The sequence below is a fragment of the Hyla sarda genome, chromosome 6 (genome assembly GCF_029499605.1).
Source record: "Hyla sarda isolate aHylSar1 chromosome 6, aHylSar1.hap1, whole genome shotgun sequence".
Taxonomy (NCBI): domain Eukaryota; kingdom Metazoa; phylum Chordata; class Amphibia; order Anura; family Hylidae; genus Hyla; species Hyla sarda.
The window spans coordinates 115,825,624-115,839,794 of NC_079194.1; the positions used below are offsets into that span (position 1 = coordinate 115,825,624).

A 14,171-nucleotide genomic window follows, 5' to 3' on the forward strand; every position below is an offset into this window, starting at 1 on the left:
TGAAAATTAGGATGTCGTCCGCAAAGAGAGTCAACTTGACCTCCGTTCGCTGGATCTGTACCCCTTGAAATAGAGCGGAATCCTCCAGGTGTCTCGCCAAGGGTTCAAGGGCCAAATTGAAAAGGAGAGGGGAGAGTGGGCAACCTTGTCTCATTCCTTTGTGGAGCGAAAAAAAGCTGTGAGAGAAAACCTGACGTGTGTACTCGGGCCTGCGGGGAGGAATTCAGCACCCCTAAGAAAGTGCGGAAGGAACCAGTGATGCCCATCTTGTCCGACACCATCCCCAGCCAGTCCCATCGGACATTATCAAAGGCCTTTTCGGCATCGAGTGCTAGCAACAAGGGCGAGTCCCCTGGCTGAGGACGGTGATGGACCCTATCCAGAACCATCAGCACCTTACGTATGTTGCATACAGCTGACCTACCTCGCACAAAACCAACTTGCGAGAGAACAATAAGCGAAGGGAGGAATGCACTAAGGCGATCCGCCAGTATTTTGGACGCCAGCTTGAGATCCTCTTTTATGAGCGAAATAGGCCAGTATGAATGTGGTTGAAGAGGATCATTGTTCGGTTTTAGCAATAATTTAATGGTGGCCACATTTGTATGTAGGGGCAGGGAACCCGTGCGCAACAGATTATTAAAGTCATGCGTCAATGGAGTCGCCACGGTGTCCCTCAATACCTTAAAAAACTCTCCTGTGAACCCATCAGGTCCCGGTGCTTTTCCATTGTGCAGATTCTTGATAGCTTGAGTCACCTCAGCCTCTGAAAAGTCTGCATTCAGGGCAGAGCGTTGATCAGCTGTTAAAGATGGTAAATGAAGCAACTCCAGAAACGCCCCACCCAAAGACATGTCTGTCGTGGAACTAGAGTAAAGTGCTGTATAGAAGTCTCGAAATATGGTGTTAATCTCTTTCGGGTCAGAGTGGACCTTTCCTTGGGCATCTCGCAATGAGGGGAAACGTTGAGGGGGGCGTCTGCCCTTAGCCAGGCGTGCAAGGAGGCGTTCTGACTTGTTCCCAAAAGTGGCCTTAGCCTCCTTCCACGACTGCAGAGCCGAGGCCGTAGGACAGGCGACGTATTTAGTGTAAGCTGCTTGCAGCACCTTGCTCGATTCTTGGAAGTGGTGGAGGGACTTCTTTTTTTACAGTGGACATGAACGCGATCAATCGACCTCTAAGTATGGATTTGGCAGATTCCCAGTATAGGGGAGCATTGTGTATATGAGCAGTATTGTCCCACAAGAATTCCATCCACCAGCTGCACAGAGAATCAACAAAGTTGTCATCCTTAGTCATGTATGCCGGGAACCTCCACTGATAATCGCTCCCGTTCGGATACGCATCCGTCAGGGAAAGAGAAATGGGGGAATGGTCAGAAATAACCATATCGTGCAACTTCGCACTATCTAACCTAGAAAGGAGCTCGGGTGAAGCAAGGAGATAATCTATCCGGGACCATGAGGAGTGACTATGTGATTAATGGGTATAATCTCTGCTGTCAGGATGTGTCAACCTCCAGGGATCCCACAACCCAGACGTGTCAAGAAATAGGGAAAAGTTCCTATCACTCTGTCTAACCTGAGAATGGTCAGCAGTTCCCCCTTTGCGGTCCTCAGCCAAGGAGGCTACAGCGTTCATATCGCCCCCCACTATTTTGTTGAATATGGGATCACAGAGAACACGGGTCTCGATATCGTTGAAGTAGGCCTTGTTATCGCCATTAGGAGCGTAGCAGTTATAAATGCTATAATCATGGCCGTCAAGTCTCACGTGAACCCATGCCCAACGCCCATTGTCGTCCATCATTTTGTCAACCACCACTCCCCCGAAGCCTATACTAATCATGATAATCACCCCTGCCTTACCCCCCACTGCTGAGGCCCCAATCACTTCCCCAACCCATAATCTCTGCATACGAACCACATCTGCCGTGGAGAGAGGAGTTTCTTGTAGCAGGGCTACGTCCGGCCGCAGTCTCTTAAGATGTCGGAGAATTTGGGTCCGTTTGTAGGGTGAGCGTAAGCCTTTAACGTTCCACGAAACCAGTCTCATCTTGGACGAATGACAAGAGAAACAGACCTGGAAAGAGAAAAGAGGAGGAGAGAAAGAAAAGAAGAAAAAAAAAGAGGAGAAGAAGAGGGGGGGGCGGGTCGGAGTTGTGGGTGTAGGAGGGCTAAGGGAAGGACAATATGGAAAGGTAGTTGGATAGGGTGAGCACCGGGAAGGAACAATCAGAACAGGACAAACCCAAAACACCACTCACACCGCTCTGACACTAGGTATCACCACTCACCACTCACACCTCTTACACGGCATCACTATCAGGTTTGCAAATATATATATTTCTTTTTCCTTGGTATATCCTTTTGCCAGTATTCATGTTTTATTAAATCCATGCTGGATTTTACTTTATAGTGCGGGACACCACACCGCCATATGGCACAATTCTACCACCAGCATCAGGTGTAGTTTCACCTACCATAAATACCTCAGGTAGGATTATCTTTTGAACTGTTGCTTGTTTGTATCTAACTGGCTTATTCTTTATAAAAGCTCATTATACATTGTAGTTATGCCGTGATCTTGTTTTGATCTAGAGCCCTAGACTAACGTACATCTGTTTATACTAGATGTGCCACACATCTAACTGCACTTTGGCCTACTATCCAGGTGAGCCATACATAGATTCTTTTTAAACACAGTGTTCTCTTGACATCTAATGGGGGTTTATCTGTAATTCTTTCTATTTTCCATTCATTATTGCCATCTGTAGGAATCTGTGGTCATGTATGTGGTTATATGAATAATATATCTGGTAGCCTGTTGTGCAATATCCAATTTTGGGTAAGCCCTCTAAACGTTTTATGAGTAATATCATTAATTTCAACCTATGAACATTTTTCTCTAAGTGAAATTTTCTCTCTCTCTCTATTTTCATCAACAGTGCGGCTGTTACCTTTTATATGCACAATACAGGCTATAATTTGTGTAATACCCTCTGAAGCCATCAACTTCTATAGTGGATGTGTATCATTAATGCATCTGTATCACATATTGGATATTTATGTTCACTATATCTGCATCATCTATTATGTAAATTGCACCATATCTCTAAGACATATCTCTGACTAAGACTGACACAGACTTCTTCTCTAAGACGCCTGCTAATTTCTGTTACCCTTTATCATATTATTGATTACTTTATTGTATATGTCTTATCAGGTACACCCATTTATATCATTTATGTTTTGTGGTTCTCTTATCCCTGATGAGTCCCCCCTTCATTAAGGAGGGCGAAACGCGTAGGTAAAAGAGACCTACCACAATTTTAAGATTGTATTGTACTACCCCCCTCTATATTGTTCTTTTTCTATTTCCACACTTATATTAGGAGTAGAACTGATTAGGGATGCTAAGAATAAGGTTTCACCTGTACCCCTTTTTTCCTTATGCCCCCAATTCATGTGTGTACCCCTCATTATTATTTTTTACTAATATCAGTAAAAGCTATGTTTTAATCTAACTCGAATGGTGTTTAAACTAAGTGGTGCTTGAAACTCAATTCTTATCACCAAGAGCTCTATATCGTTGTAAGGTTTTGGTACCTACTATCCTTACCATAAGTTGTGTTGTTTACTAGGTAGACCAAGTAGGGTGAAAGAAAATTAGGTCGGCTAAACAAAATAAAGTAAATAACAGGAGCCTAAAGCTCAACGATGAGAATAGTTAAGGACACGTGTACTTTGGCAACTCAACAAGTGCCTAACACTGTGTTTGGGACGTCCTTTCTTCTACCCCTGCTAAAGGACCCCTATCCCCTGGCCTAAAACAAAACACACTGGGCTGAACAACATACCCAATACCATGCAGTACAGACCCCACTCACATCGATTAGAAATAGTGAAGGACGCACTTATATCGCAAAAACCCTAACCAAACCCCTGAGAATAAACGGCATACGGGAACGTAACTAAGGTTCCAGGAGAATAGCGGCTAAAGGATAAACTTGTTAAACCACAGCATCCCCACCCGCCCCCCGTACTGACACAGTCCCCAACATAAAGGGCAGTTCTGGAAGTTCACTAAAGGCACATAAAGGAATGCACATGCTCAAGAGGGAGTACCCCAGGCACCTGCCCGGAAACAGGCGTCTAATCAAGACGGTAAAGTCACTCAGCTCTTCGGGCGCTCCCCAAGTGAGGCGACCTCGGGATGGAGGCCGGCAGTGCTTCTCTGCGGGATCGGGGGCTCTTCCCCTCTCGGGCCCGGCTACTAGGTGCTTCCTCCACTGCATACGGGCTGTGGAATACTGAAGAAATCCCATCCTCATGGAAAACTCAGAGTAGCCGGGTACTGGAGTTGGAACTTTAGTTTCCGCTGGAACAACTCGGTACACACACCACTGAATTCACGCGTCCGTTTCGCCACATGCACCGAGAAGTCCTCAAAGAGAAGTACTTGGCAACCTCGAAGCATCAGGGGGGAAGTGCGCCTCCTGAAAGCGCGCATAAGAGCCTGGCGGTCTTTGTAATCCAAAAGTTTGAAGATAACCTGACACGGTCTATTACGGGAGGCTGTTTGAGACGAGGGCAGAGGCTGGTCCTGTGACCCGCGGTCCGGGCCTAAACGGTGAGCTCTTTCCACTCTGCAATAATAGTCCAGACCCAAGGCCTCCGAGAGCTCCACCTCGCATATCCTTTGTAAATCCAGCAGCTTCACCTGCTCTGAGAGCCCCACAAGCCGCAAATTGTTACGCCTGGAGCGATTTTCCAGGTCGTCTAGCTTTGCCCATAAGGCGACGTTTTCTTTTTGTAGCTCAGTAATGGTACCAGACTGGGATAGAAAGTTCTGGTGTAAAGAGTTAACATCAGTTTGAATGGACGCCACTTTTGTATTAGTGTCTGCCAGTTCAGTACGCAACAGCTGGAAAGACGCTTGTAAGGATGTTTCTAGTGATAGCTGTATGCTGGGCATGATTCTGGCTGAAACCTCTGCAGCTAGTCGTTTAAAATCCAATGCGGAGGTTGGCAACAGAGGGGTTAATGCAGGAGCAGCAGCAGATGAGTGGGGCAGCAGACCAGTGTCCTGAGAGTCATCAGAGACCAAGCCGGGTGGGGAAGCTGGACGTACGCTTTCCCCCACACAACGGGAAAGCAACACAGGAGGGATTAAGTCCCAGATAGGAGAATGTTCCCCAGGCACCCTCTCTCCCACTGAGGGGGAAGCAGCAGGAGATACAGGGGATAAATTGCAGGCAGGAACATGTAGGTGGGCAAAGGAAGCAGGTGGCTGTATAGTGGGAGCGCTACCCCCCCCCCCCCTCCCTCCTGACTCACTGTGGCTCAGCTGGAGGTCCATGCAGGGGTCTCCGTGTCATACCACCGCGGCAATGGGTGAGTCAGCTGGCGTCCCCTGAGGCTCACTGCCAGTGGGAGCTGGTAGCAGAGCAGGAGGAGTAGGTTGCTGGGTGGTGGGAAAGTGCCCTTCACATCCCTCAGAGACATTGCAGCGTGGCACGGAGTCCGGGCAGCTGTTCCCGCGCTGCGCCGCCATATTAGGTGAGGAGGCCGCCTGGCAGGAGAAGAGCAGAGCCGGGTCCTTCTGCGAGCTGCGGAGTAGGTACCGCTCCATCCAGGTCCCGTTATGTGCGGGGAGGCCGGTGTAACTTGTGCGGACACCGTGGGGCTGCAGCGCAATCTATTTATGCAGACCAGGGCTGGGAGATGCGGGTAGCTCGTTCAGCCGCGTCTAGCCAGGGCAGCGCCGGAACCGGAAGTGGAGAGCGAGTTTTTCTGAAATGGTTTTTGGAGGGCATGTCCCATTTAGGAAGCCCCTATGGTGCCAGGATAGCAAAAAAAAAAAAAAACACATGGCATACTATTTTTGAAACTACACCCCTCAAGGAACGTAACAAGGGGTCCGCTGAGCCTTAACACCCCACAGGTGTTTGACGACTTTTCGTTAAAGTTGGATGTGTAAATGAAATTTTTTTTTTCACTAAAATGCTGGTTTTCCCCCAAATTTTACATTTTTACAAGGGGTAATAGGAGAAAATGCCCCCCAAAATTTGTAACCCCATCTCTTCTGAAATACCCCATGTGTGGGCGGCAAGTGCACTGCGAGCACACTACAATGCTCAGAAGAGAAGGAGTCACATATGGCTTTTGGAAAGCACATTTTGCTGAAATGTTTTTTTGGGGGCATGTCCCATTTAGGAAGCCCCTATGGTGCCAGAACAGCAAAAAAAAACAAAAAAACACATGGCCTAATATTTTGGAAACTACACCCCTCAAGGAACGTGTGATACTCCCTGAAGCAATCCTTAATGCAAAGGCCCGGATAATCGGGGCAAGTGTCACATTGAGTGGTGGTATCCTTCCATATCCCCCTCTTGTGACACACTCTGCATCTTTTCTGGGCTTGTCCCTTCTTTCCAGTGTGGGGGACCTCACCTGGAAAGTGTTGGCCTAGGACGATCCTGGCACCTATAACTTCAGTTCCTTGGGAAGTCCGGCCTGCTCTTTCCCGGGCGCCAAAGATCAGGACCTTTAGGACTTCTTGGAACTGAAGGTATGTCCCTGTGTTGCCAGCGTACTGGGACAGTACAAAGGAGTTGTACATGGCAACCTGTACCATGTAGACCGCAACTTTTTTGTACCATACCCGTGTTTTCCGCATTGTGTTATATGGCTTGAGGACTTGATCAGAAAGATCAACTCCCCCCATATACCGATTGTAGTCCAGAATACAATCGGGCTTGAGGACCATTGTTGTACCTCACACAGGGACAGGTGAGCTGCCGTTACCATGAATAGTGGTCAGCATAAGGACATCCCTCTTATCCTTATAATTGACCAGCAACAGGTTTACATGGGTAAGGGCACGGGACTCACCCTTGGGAATAGGTGTCTTAACAAAATTTAGAGGGAGGTCTCTCTGGTTTTTCCGCACGGTCCCATAAGCGGACGTGGATCTGGCGGCAAGGGATGTGAACAGAGGGATGCTGGTATAAAAGTTGTCCACGTACACATGGTAACCCTTATCCAGCAATGGGTGCACAAGCTCCCAAACGATTTTCCCGCTAACACCCAGGGTGGGGGAACAATCTGGGGGTTCAATACGGGAATCTCGTCCCTCATACACTCTAAACTTGAGAGTGTACCCGGAGGTACTCTCACAAAGTTTATAGAGCTTCACGCCATACCGCGCCAGCTTTGAGGGAATATACTGGCGGAAGATGAGTCTCCCCTTAAAACTGATAAGAGACTCCTCAAACGAGAGATCCCTGAGCGGTACATAGGGGGAAGGGTGTGTGTGTGTGGGGGGGGGGGGGTATGTACTGTGCATGTGCTTGGTGTAACTATGTATAACGGTGTGTGATTAGAAATCACACACCGTTATATGGGGAAAAAAATGCTGCAGCGCCCCCCCCCCCCCCCCCCCGAATTCACATGCGATTTGCGGCGGTCGGCGACCCCCCCTGTGCATTTTCACACGATGCCTGCTGAATGATTTCAGCAGGCATCCCGGTCCGATCCCCGCCCGGCGGGGACCAGAACTCCCCATGACGTAACTGTACGTCCTTGGTCCTTGAGACCCAGGGTGTTGCGACGTAACATTACGGCATGGGTCCTGTAGAGGTTAAGAGGTTAATGACACTGTAATGAAACCTTTCACTTTACCATAAAATGTATGGTGCAGTCAAAGAACTGACATAATTTTTCAGGGGGTCATTAGGATTAAAATGATACCCATGTTTACATGCTTTTCTGCTTTTCTATTATTGTACTACTTTAAAAAATAATAAACTTTAACAAAATTTGTATGTTTAAATTAGCCCTATTCTACCCCCCCCCCCCCAATACTCTCTTTTATCTGTATGAGGACTCATTTTTTGCGCTTTAACCTGTAGCTTTTATTGGCACCACTTTGCGTACATGTGACTTTTTGATATCTTTTTATTTTACTCTTCTTTTTGAAAAAAAATCAATTTTGGGCTTAGTTTTTTTTTCTCTCACATTTATGCCATTCATTTTAATTATATCTTAATAGCTCAGAAATTTACGCACACGGCAATACCAAATGCTTTATTTTTTTCTTGTATAATGGAAAAAGGGAGAATATTTATTGGGGGAGGGGCTTTTTCACATTTGAAAATTATTATAACTTTTTTAACCATTTGATTGCTAATGCTGCTCAGTGCTATGCATTGGCATAGAACTGATTAGTACCATATGGGATCTCCTCGGCAGGAGACAGGTAAGGCAGACCTTCGGCTGCCATCTTGAATCATCAGACCCCAATGATTATTCCACGCGTGGTCCGATGAGTCTCATTAAGCCACTGTTATACTTCAGATGCTGAACTCAGTACTCTGTAGCCAAAAAGTACTTGTAGCAAGAAAATCTTTGTGAAGTGAAAGAGTGGGGGTGTTTATTTTTTAACATACCTGCTTTCATGTCATATACAATGCATTAGGAAAGTCTTCAGACCTTTTCACTTTCATGTTGTGCTAAAATAAAAATCAGGTTTCTCCCAATCAACCTGCACTCAATGCCCCATTATGAAAATGTGGAAACAGAATTTTCGAATTTTTTGCAAATGTATATTAAGGAAAAAAATTAAAATTTCACATGGACATAAGTATTTAGGGCAAGATTTATCAAAACCTGTGTAGAGGAAAAATTAGCAGCCATAGCAACCAATTAAATCCCTTCTTTCATTTTTAAAAAGGCCTCTGAAAAAAAAAAAAAAAAGAAGCAATCTGATTGCACCACTTTTCCTCTATACAGGTTTTAATAAATCTTCCCCACAGACTCTTGTTATATAAAAGTTTAGCTCTGGGGTCTGCTGAGTTGTCCATAGCAACCAGAATCAGATCGGTTCTTTCATTTCTCAGAGGCCTTTTTAAAAATGAAATAAGCGATCTGATTGGTTGCTATGGGCAACTCAGCAGCTTTTCCTCTGGACAGGTTTTGATAAATCTCCCCCAACCTGTCTATATAAGCTGGGAGTAAAGGAGTACTCTAGTGCCAACTATTCCTCCTCCATTGTGCCTGGGCTGAAAAAAAAAATAAATAAATAAACTTTCACTCACCTTCCTGCATTCCCCGGAGCATTACTACAGCCGATTGGTCCTCCTCTTCTTCCTGTGCACGGATCGTCACACGGCGCTCAGCCATCACCGGCCGAGGCAGGACATCGCTGTATCTGGTGATAGGCTGAGCACAATGTAATGATCTGGGCACAGGAAGAAGGCAGGCGACAGGACCAAAGGACCGATCAGCTGTAGCAGCGCTCCAGGGGAATACATGAAGGTGAGTGAAAATTTACTTTCATTTTTTTTTTCAGCCCAGGCACAACGGAGGAGGAATAGTCGGCACTAGAGTACTCCTTTAAGGCTCTGTTCACACTACCATCAAAGGCTCCATTGGAACCTCTGTAGGTGGTTCTGTTGAATTTGTGCTACTCTGCCAGTCAAAGCAGTGGATATCAAAGTGGAACCTGATGGGCCCTATTATAAGTCAGTGGGCTCTGTCGGGCACAGTTGTTATCCTTTGTTCAATGGACCAAGTACTGCTGCTATGGTTTCCGTTTTAAAAGAAGCCATGAAGGTGGTGTGTGTTTTTAGAATTACTGTTAATTCAACTTTTGACATGTTACACAGACATGTTAAAGTTTACATAGGTCAGGGTCTCAGTCCTGAGGCCCCTCTTATCATTAGATATAGCTGGGTGAAGCACACAGCAGTGCACTTCACTCCCTGGTTCAGCACTCTGTCCGACAAGTACTGACCAATTAGAAGGGGCATTTTACTGGTAAAACACATGTATTACTGAAGTGCAAGCACTGACTGGCTGTACTACTGTTTACCTGTGCCAAGGTTAGCTGCTCCTTTGGACATTAGGTAAGGCCGGCTCCATTTAACTTTTTTTAGGACATTGCGTGTACTGTACAGGACTCTGGAGAAGCTCCTCTCGTCTACACAGACAATTGTTTACAGCCTCCAGCAGCTCTTTCTTACTTTTATATGTAAGGACTTGCTTTAACTGTATTAGTTACCTACTTATTTTTGTTTAAGCCTCACTTTTTTCTTATTTTTGATGATATTTTGGTGACTTAAGAACTAATTACCAGGTTTCCATAGAGTTATGGCCTCAACATACAATGGTTTCAACAAACAATGGTCATCCTGGAACCAATATTGTAACTTGAGGGACCACTATTTGTCTAGAGAACATGATCCCTGCAATCAGTTGGACAGAACGGGGAGTCGGAGAATTAAGTGCGGTGGAGCATATTTCAACCGGCTACATCTGACAATCAAATGGGATCAAAGGACTGAAACCCTGAGTGATCTATAATATTGACATGTCTGTGCAACATGACAAAAGTTTACAGCAAGACTTTAACCCCTTAAGGACACAGGGCGTACCTGTATGCCCTGAGTCCATCCCTTTCTATAACGTGGGGCCACGACCCTTGGTTAATAGTGTTCGGCACTGAAACTAAAATACCCCCGGTTAGCTCAGTGGGCTGTTCGGGAACACTGTGGTGAAATCGCGGTGTCCCGAACAGCTGAAGGACACGAGGAGGATCCCCTTACCTGCCTCCTGGTGTCCGATTGCCGAATGACTGCTCAGTGCCTGAGATCCAGGCATGAGCAGTCAAACGGCAGAATCATCGATCAATTTTTTTTCCTATGAGAAACCATAGATCAATGTAAAAGGCTATAACATTGCAAAAAAAAAAAAGTGGGAAAAAAAGTGAATAAAGATCATTTAACCCCTTCCCTAATAAAAGTTTGAATCACCCCCCTTTCCCCCCCCCCCCCCCCCCAAAAAAAAAACTGTGTAAATAAAAATAAACATATGTGGTATGGCAGCGTGCGGAAATTATAAAAATATATAATTAAACCGCACGGTAAATGGCGTACGCAGAAAAAAATTCCAAAGTCCAAAATAGCGTATTTTTGATCACTTTATCTATATCATGAAAAAATGAATAAAAAGCGATCAAAAAGTCCAATCAATACAAAAATGGTACCACTAAAAACTTCATATCACGGCGCAAAAAATTAGCTCTCATGCCGCCACGTATGCGTAAAAATAAAAAAGTTATAGTGGTCAGAATATAAAAATTTTAAACGTATACATTTTCCTGCATGTAGTTATGATTTTTTCCAGATGTACGACAAAATGAAACCTATATAAGTAGGGTATCATTTTAATCATATGGACCTACAAAATAAAGAGAAGGTGTAATATTTACCGAAAAATTTATTGCGTAGAAACGCAAGCCCCCAAAATGATAAAATGGTGTTTTTTCTTCAATTTTGTCGCACAACGATTTTTTTTTTCCGTTTGGTCGTATATTTTTGGGTAAAATTACTGATGTCATTACAAATTAGAATTGGTGGCGCAAAGAATAAGCCATCATATGGATTTTTAGGTGCAAAATTTAAAGAGTTATGATTTTTTAAAGATAAGGAGGAAAAAATGAAAGTGCAAAAACGAAAAAACTTTGAAGCTCTCTGCTTATAAGGAAAATAGAAATACTAGTGCTCAGCGGCATACCGGTTCAACAGGGGTCCCTGTTGGAGCCACTTGCGATCCTTGTGGATAGTTTCCTCCAACCAGAAATTATAAAATTAAACCGCTGTCTACAAGATACCACACACTTCTTACAGCTCCTTAATGAAATCGATACCACAAATGTTAAATTTCTATGTACAATGCATGTTCAAAGCTTATATACTAATACCCCTCAAACAGAAGGAGCACAATGAACTCATGAAATCTTATGAAGAAACAATACATTAAGTAATCAAATGATTGCATTTTTGATTAATCTATTAGACTTTGTCCTGCATAGAAATTATTTTCGTTTTGATAAATCATTTTATTTACAAGTAGGCGGGACTTCCATGTGGTCTCCCGTCGCTCCAAGTCTCGCTAATATTTTCATGCATGCATTCGAGGAGAGATTCGTCTTTTCTTCCCCAGACATGGAAACTCCACTGAAGTGGCTAAGTTATGTGGATGATCTTTTCAAGCTCTGGGGGGGAATATCTCATCGAATGTGTACAGAAATTAAATATGTTACACCCCACTATTAAATTTACAGTTACATATGATCCTCAAAAAATTCAATTCTTAGACGTACCTAAACATGCCGAAAAATGAGACACTACTTTATATGTTAAAAGCACAGATAAAAAATATGCTACATAAAAGGAGTTTTCATAATCCAAACATCTTTCGTGGTTTACCGAAAAGTCAGTATATCAGAGCCAAAAGAATTATTAATAATGAAGAAGAATATGAAAGAAATAAGAAAATTATCACAGAGAAACTTGAAAATAGGGGTTATTCTAGAAAAGAATTGAAGAAAGTAGAAGAAGTGGCACTTCTAGACAGAACAGATTTATAAAAGAAAAGAAGAAAAAGATAGAAAGAACAATGTACATTGGTACATAAGACAGGCATATGAATTTAATAAAAAAAAAAAATAATAAATATTGGGGTATAATAAAATCTGACCCTAAATATGGCAAATTATTTAAGGAACCTCCCATGTTTGTATATAATTGGGGAAAAACTATTGCCAACATGATAGTACGAGGAATGAACATGAATCTACTAAACATAGCGAGACAACAGTAGCTAGACACTTCTTAGATATGAATCACAACATTAATGAACTTCGATGGCAAATCTTCGGACAAGTTCACACTGACATGAATGACAGCCAAAACCGCAAGCGTCTCTTGCAAAGGGAAGCTTATTGGATTACCTATTTTGAAACGAGTTCCCCATCAGGCTTAAATAAGTCTGTAGTTACAAAGCGTTTTTGTGAAAAAATTATTGATGTAATGCAACACATGATGTAAAATCTCGCATATTAGTTTTTTAAAAATAATTCTAAGGTATTTAAAATTATATTATACAAATCTTTTTGATAAACATCTTACTATTTTACTATTTTTTCTTAAAGAAAATTTGATAATTACCTTCAGATGTGAGATTCCTACATCATGGTTTGGAAATCCAGGATCTACTATGCATGAGTAAGGGGGCGGTCCCCCGAAACATCGCGTCAGATCCTGATGGCTCCCAATTAGTGTGTTAAGACCTCTGCTAGATTGGATGTTTGCACACATACCATCTGTTGCTGCTTTAAACTGCGGAAACTTTCGAAACTTTCAAATAAACAAAAGAAAATGAATCTTCTAATCGCGAGTGCTGAATTATTTTATGAATATATATACAGTCCAAGCATTTGCATAACTAATCTGCTGCTTCCCCCCCCCCCCCCCCAAAATAATTATCAGCCGCTGAGCTGTACTGTACTATCCTGTGCTCGGGCTGCAAAAATAAACAAAATAAACTTTAACTCACCTTCCGATGTTCCCCGTTACCGGTCTCACGGTCCCTCCGCTGCGGTACTAGGGATGGGAACATCACAGATCCGTCAGCCTATCACTGGCCGCAGCGATGTCCCGTCTCGGCCGGTGATAGGCTGAGCCCACTGTCATGTAAGGAGCCTGCCGGCAATGCGCTCAGCCTATCACCGGCCGAGGCGGGACATCGCTGCGGCCGGCGATAGGCTGACGGATCTCTGATGTTTCCATCCCCAGCACCGCAGCGGAGGGACTGTGAGGACGGTAACAGGGAACCTCGGAAGGAGAGTTAAAGTTTATTTTGTTTATTTTTGCAGCCCTGGCACAGGATAGTAGAGTACAGTGTAGCGGCTAATAATTATTTGGGGGGGGGGAGGGAGAGACGCAGCACTCGCGGGTGACATATGATTAGTTCCCCGATGTGGGGGACAGCGCAGTGCTAGACTGATATACTGGGGGGGGGGGAGCAGCACTCACGGGTCGCATGATTTGGGGGGGGGGGGATACCGTTAAATAACATGGAACCACCATAACTTACAAAAATACTGTGATACACATTTTTGGTCATACCGCCCAGCTCTAAGACATACCAAATAAATGATATATTGATTCACAAATACAATATGTCTACTTTATGTTTGCATCACAAAGTTGACATGTTTTTGCTTTTTGAAGACATCAGAGGGCTTAAAAGTATAGCAGCAATTTTCCAAGTAAATTTCAAAATCTGAATTTTTTAGGGACCAGTTCAGTTTTGAAGTGAATT

The 14,171-nt window shown here is 44.0% G+C and overlaps 1 long non-coding RNA gene across 2 annotated transcripts in view; it reads right to left on the reverse strand.

Moving 5' to 3' along the window:
- The window catches only part of LOC130276001 (uncharacterized), a 195,346-nt gene that overhangs the window by 64,116 nt on the left and 117,059 nt on the right, over positions 1–14,171 (reverse strand). For both annotated transcript variants that reach the window (XR_008844984.1, XR_008844983.1), the window contains exon 3: positions 13,016–13,195. This is a non-coding gene — a long non-coding RNA (uncharacterized LOC130276001). The remainder of the gene's footprint in view (positions 1–13,015; positions 13,196–14,171) is intronic.